We start from the raw sequence: 7008 nt of genomic DNA, 5'->3' as shown, positions 1-7008 counted from the left end.
ATGAGCCCACCTGTGGGGAAAAGGCATCATTTCTGTATATGCCCCATTCTCCTTCCGAGAAGCATTTGAAAACACTTCCCACCAAGCTCCAGTTCCCACCCAATAAGGCATCCTAGCCTTGACTTTCCCTCCTTCTGTATTTTGTTGGCTTTTGTTCCACATACCTTCTCCCTGGAGCATTTCTCAAATAAACTATTTTTCAGATGTCTTTGTCTTAGGCTCAGTTTGGGGAGAAACTCAAGCTGAGCCCCCATGTAAAGTGCTAAGAATGGCACTATATAAGTAAGCCCTATATAAGTGCTAGCTGTTACTCTTTCACAATGGAGTGATCATTGTGATGGGTCATGAAACCTAAGCTGAGTTAGGTGGGAAGTGAGGACCTGATAGGGATGCTAAAATGTGAAAAAGTGATGTGGTCCATGTGTTGAAGGTCACATAAGGTATTGGTGTGTGAGCTGAAAGGCGGTGGTCAGAGATTGAGTCTCTTGAAATCAGTATGTCAAGGTGAAGTAGCTATTGATAGAAACATAGCCTCAAATATGGCCATGGAAATAAGGCAAGATGGGGAGAAAAGTTCATTAAACAAAAGGGTCAGAGGTCTAAAAGGCTATGGTATTTATCTACATGTGACTTAGCTAGCAACAGTGTTGTGTAATAAACTTCCCCAAAATTTGGTGGCAAGTGACATTCAGCATCATGTTCACAGTTCTCCAGAGGAGTTGGCCAACCTCGGCTGGGTCTGGTAGTGCAACCTGTTAGGTTTGATCCAGGTCTTGGGCTGGAAAGAGCACTAGCCACTTGGGCATGTCCACCTCAAGCAGATTGCCAGGGCAACAGGCAAACCAAATCCTGAAAGCATTTATGCCATGCCCTTGGCCAAAACAAGTTGCATGGCACCAAAGCCAACACCAGCAGTCAGGGAGGGTTGTTCTGCCTTCAGTGGGAGGGGGAAAGGAGTGAATATTTGCTAAGCAATCATCCAACCTACTGCAGCACGGATGTTGCAGATGCAAGGATGGGTGCCACATGTAGTGTAGAAGAGAAGGGCCATGAAGCAGGTGCCCATGCAGTTTTCCCTCCCACGTAGGCCATGCAAACACTTCAGGGAGCTACATTCCCCCCACCCCCTCTATGAAAGCTTAGGCATAAAATTTTGGGTTAGATAGCAGTCTTCTGCTCTTCATTGCAAGAAGTCAGATTTTTAGTCGTTAATAAATCCAACCCCATATCAAAACTCAATTTCAGTTTCATTCACTCCATCCTGATTTAAGACTGCTGGGGGTGGGAAGCCTGCGGTCCCAGGGGGCAATGGGGCTGGCTAACTCCCTGCCTCATTCTGCCATCACTAGGCTGCCCAGGCTCTTTTAGGATTGGAGCGGTGGCAGGGGGCAGAGGCAGGAAAGGCTATATTTGACTGATATGTAACCAGCATTAGCTTTTCTTTTATGTTTGAACACACAGTGAATAAAACAGATGGTACTGACAGATGTTTAAGGAAGCCTGTTTTAAGGGGGAACATTAGTGGTTTCTTCAAAGACATCCCCTTCTCATTTGATTTCCTGGTATTTCTCACTTCCATTCCCTTTATGGAAAGCAGTCCCTCCTCCAGCTGTCATGCTCAAGTCCCCTTTGAGCCTCTAGTTTTACTCCACAATATATTTACAATATATTATAAGAAAGCAAAAGTTCAAAGTAGTGCTTCTTAAAGCATTCCTCTGATGAAAAGCTACACTTGCTCCTTTCTGATAGTGAGAATCAATGTTTATATAGTTTCCCCTTTTGCCCTCGCTGCCAGATAGCTTAGACTTAACTCATTATTTTAGCCCTCAGATGGTTCAGTATTTTGGTTCCTTCTCTTTCTAAAGGGACCCAGTTTTTTCCCCTACCTCGTTAACCTAGTAATGATGTTTTGCATAATTTTGGAAATGAGACATGGCACAAAAAAGTCATATTTCCACCAGTGTTCTTTGCTGTAGAGTGAGCATCAAGAGTTGATTGCTGGATGGTCAGTTTCTGGGATTGAAGCAGCTATTTCAATCCCAAGTGAAGGAAGGACAACAGGACACAAGTTATTTCATTTGTGGAAGACCTATTTGTGCTCTGCTGGAAATCTGCCCCTCCAACCTCAACTAAGTATGAGAGGTTAACAAGTGGTCCCCCTTTAGGAAAACTTGGAGGCAAAAGAGCCACAAGAAGGCAGATAGAGCCTGAGCTAACACACAGCAATGCCCCAGTGGGTACTGACTACTCAAGGATAGATGACAAGTGGGGAGAGAGAGACAGAGAAAGAGACCAGGGAGAGAAATAATAGCAGAAAGGTGACAAAGGATACTGGCCTCTGAAGGGAAAAGGAGGAGAGAGGAAGGAAAAGGAGAGAAGAAGTGGGGATAGAGGGTAGAACAAACATTGATTACTTATTATTAATCTATTGAATATATATTTATTAAAAGCTTTCCTTGTGCCAGGGAACTGAGATTACAATAATGAACAAGGCAGGAAAGTTTTCTGCTCTCATGCAGTTTATATTACAGCTGGGGAAAAAAAAACAAGAAAGAATTCCAAGATGTTATGTAATCAAGGTTTTAGGATAGAGACCCAACTCCAGGGTTTCCACATGTCAGGTCTTGCCACTGGTCCCAGTACACCAAATAAAGAGACAAGTGATGGTGAAGGTGAGAAAAGAGTCATTATGTGTCAAGGTCACAGCAGAGGAAGAGGCAACATAAGCACTTCAACCCATCCTGGAGGTACACACAAAAGTTGTAGGTTTAAGTAGAGGAAGAATTAGGACAGTGGGAGAAAGATGTAGTATAATTAAACAGTCCTAGTCAAATTGTGGTCAGGTGATCAAAGGTGTGGTCCAGTTTCTCATTATCTCAGGATTGGTGAGGTGGGCCATAACAAGATAGTCACTGCTGCCTGTGTGATAGTTCAACTCCTGTCACAAATCCTTATCTATCGGTCCTGTCTTTCCTGGATTTCAAGGTAAATACAAAGTGACTTCAGGAGAGAATGACTCAGAGCAATGACAGACACAAAACGGAGGCAGGGATACCATGCTGTTATCCTGCTTTTAGTTATCCTTTGGCCATTTGCAGGCCCAAGTAAGGAGTCAGTACTTCTTAGCAAAAGAAGTTTCTAAGGACCTGTTACAGTTCTCGCATGTGTGATGAGCGCTGAGAGGGTACGGGCTGCATTTTAGTGAATTGTGAGGGACCTGCTGTATCAAGTGAGCCGAGGAAGAGCTAAGTCAGGCCCAAGGAGGATGAAGAAGTCAGTGGAGGAAGAACGAGCATATTCCAGACAGAGAACAGCATGAAGGCAGCCAGGACCAGGGGCAGCTGGAGAGGGGGGCAGGAGCTCCCCAGAGCCTGGGGAGGATATATAGCTTCCCTAAGGGCAAGAGGAGGCCATCAAAGGGCTTGACCAAGGTAATGACAGTCTACTTTCATTGTTAAAAGATCACTTGGGTTCTGGTGTGGAGAATGAACCAGAAGTATGTGGACAAGGAGGTAGGGAGTCTTAAGGAAGCTCCACTTTATGGAGCTTGACTGATCACTTGTGCAGGGAGGACAGAGCAGTGGTCAGGATCATGACATGGGAAGGCAGAATCTGTAAGGGATTCGTTACTGGTTGTGTGTGGGAGTTGAGGCAGAGGGAGAAGTCAAGAATGATACTCAGATTTCTATCTTAAGCCACAGAAAAAGGAGAGTTCATTTTCTTGCAATGAGGACCCTGAAATAGAAGGAAGTTAGGGTGGAAGGGTGGGTAGAAGATCTTGAGTTTAGTTTCATACAGTCTGAGTTTGAGGAGCCAATGAAACAGGTGAGTGAACTTACTAAGAAAAGTTGGATATGTGGATTTGTATCCCAAAGGGAAGTCGGATGAGATATAATTTGGGGAGCTGTTGGATTTAGGAAATAAATTAAGGATTTCAGATTGAATAAATTTACCTATGGAGATTAGCTTGAAAAGAAGCTAGAACATAGCCCTAAGAATCTCCAACTTTGAATGGTCAGGAAATAGTGGCAAGGGACACTGAAAAGTAGTTACCAAAATGGTTTCATTGATATTCGGCCAGGAAAGGGAGACCTCACATTAGGTATTTTAAACAGGAAGATGTTTACACAGAAAGTTTATACACAAATCTATTGGAAAATGCAGAGCAGAGAAAGATGTTCTGAGGCTTGCTGCTAGAAAATTAGGAAATTGCAAAAACTCTTACAGCGATCACACATAGCCTGCTGTAAATTCATGATTTGTGAGAACACTGGGAGTGACTATAAATCTCTCACGTGGCAGAAAAATAATGACTTCTGTTACTCTTCTGCCTCCCAAATCTCATACAAATCTTCTCATTAGTGGATCTTTCAGTAGTGGGCTGCTCAGTGGTGGATATCTCAGAGGTGGGCCTCTCAGTGGTGAGCCTCTCAGTGGTGGACCTCTCGGTGGTGGACCTTTTAGTGGTGCCATGCTGGCAGGAATGCTGGGAAATGACTGCCCAGGATCACAGCCCCTGGGACACAGAGAACATAACCAGGGGTGAGACTGGGGATAGAAGCCAAATAAAAATCACAACAACAGCAACAATGACAACTATATCCAACATAGATAGAAAATAGTGCCTCCATTTGAGTGAATGACTTTGGCTCCTCTGGACTTTCTAATGGTTAGTGAGTATCCAGGCACCTATGTACAAACCCTTACTGCCAAAAACAACTTCCACTCCTCTGACAAAACTACTTCTCTGAAAACTGTTTTTCCATTTCCTTCATAATTCTCTCTATTCTCTATACAAACTTGTTGTTACTATTTTCCAGAAGAAAGGAAGGATAAAAGAAATTAAATAATTGGCCCAGGATTATAGAGCTAGTAGTTACCATTTCAATCCAGATTTATCTCAATCCAAATACCATACTCTTTCCAATTACACTAATCTTTGTACACAGAGTGAAGAAAAGAAAGATGATTCAAGGAGAATAAAATAAAATAAAAGCAACAGTAGTACCATGAAAACAGGAAGAAAGAAGAAAAGATTCAGTCTCCTGTGTTTTCTCCTCACCACAAACATGCTTCTTATTTTTATTCTTCCTTGATGGAACCATGATTGCATGACATTCACCAGCCAAGCTCTGCATATTCTCCCTCCTCTCTGGAAACTTCCCTGCCTCTCTTTCTCCATTGCCCTTCCCTCAGTCCAGGTCTTCACTGTTCCTTGTTGGAGCAATTGCAACTTCTTTCCTCCCTTCCAGGCTTGCCTGCGTCCATTCCATCCTCTACACTGCTTCCAGAGCCAGCTTTCCATAACAGAAAATGGACTCTTCTATTAAAATCTTTCAAAAGGATCAGATCACCTTAGGCACAAAATTACAGTTTCTCAGGATGGTCCAGTCTCACCTTGGCCTACCTCTCCATGCTCATATCATGTACCCAGGGCTCAGCTAGCCCAGCTAACTTGCTGTTTATTTACAAGTCGTAATTCCTTTGACTTCACGCTTCGACTCATGTTCCTTCCTGCCTTGAATGTCCTCTTCTCTGTGTTGTCTGGCTGTTTCTTATTCCCTCTTCCTTTGAGGCTCTGCCTGGGAAGCTTTGCCTGACTGCTCAGGCTGTGTAGGGTATCTCTCTCTTCACTCTATCATCACCTTTTGCTAACCTTTGTTAGAATACTACAAAGTGTTATAACTGCTGGATAGTATTTATGTTTTCCCACCAAACTGTGAGCTCTTTAAGGGCAAGGAATGATCTCAGCAATAGGCATATTTAAGTAGTGATTGAAAAAAAATAAATGAGTAAATGAAGCTACTTATGAGGACCATGCAAAATGGAGCGAATATCTGTTGCCATAGTAACCTACTAATGGGAATAAAAATACCCTCAAGAGATGATGGTCAATATGATGAATGAAATCCATGAGGATAACATAGCATGTTATAAAAAGAAGTTGGTCAAAAGCCAAGAAGACAAAAAATTGGACTAAAATATAGACTTGTTACTGTCGGTTGGCATTGATGGCTCCCTAAGTGAGGAGGGATTGGTAAAAGCTCAGCTTACATTTACATAGTCTACTTATGGTGATAGGATGAGTTGTGTATGTTTGTTTCGATTGCTTAGTAAATCTATTTATACTTTTGTTCATGTTGTACAATTTGAATACTGAAATAATCCAATTTTGTTATAATTCTAAAGCTTAAGTCTCTAACCAAGTATTGAAATGAGACACTATTGAATCCAGGTGCATTCTACCAACCATTGAGTCACTGCATCCTAGGCGAGAATCAACTGTTCTTGAAGGTAGCTCCTTGCATCATCAGCTAGTGGTTAGAGAAGCAGGTAGGGAGGAAATAACAAAGTTCATGTCTTACTATTATTTAATAACCATTTCATTTATTGAGGTCTTTCTATAAAGTGGGCAAAGTCCTTTCCATTCATTGTTTCCATAAACCTTGATATCAATCCAATGAGATTTGTGTTATTATCCCATTTTACCCAGGACAGAAACAAGGCTTTGATAAGTTAAGGCAATTCCTAAGCCATGGAACCAACAATAGCAAAGCCATGATTTCCAGCTTTCCAACTCCAAAGGCTGTCCCTTTGATCACTCATTTGCTCTACTCTCATGCCTCTCTGAAGAGAGAATTACTCAATCAGGGATTTCTGTCATGGGGAGCTGAGATGTTTGCCTATGAGAAAAAGTGTGATACAATAGTGTTTTGGTGTGGCATCATCTCTATCATGGTCAAGTATCACCTAATGAGAAAAGGGTTCAGTTTGAAATAGCAAACTCAAACTCATCCTTTAAGATTTGGTTCAATGGGCCTCTCCATCTTCTTATATTCATAAAGCTTATTTCTCCTCTGCACATATTTCTATATGTTTCAATAAAGAAGACTTTTCCAACACTTTTAATTAGCATTTATTGGTTTCACTGGGGGTTTCACTGTAACATTTCCATATATGTTTTACATCTCTGTCCTTCATTTCTTAAAGTGTATAGTCATTGTTCAA

This window comes from Castor canadensis, chromosome 12, assembly GCF_047511655.1.
Source record: "Castor canadensis chromosome 12, mCasCan1.hap1v2, whole genome shotgun sequence".
NCBI lineage: Eukaryota > Metazoa > Chordata > Mammalia > Rodentia > Castoridae > Castor > Castor canadensis.
Note: the sequence above shows the minus strand (reverse complement) of the source record.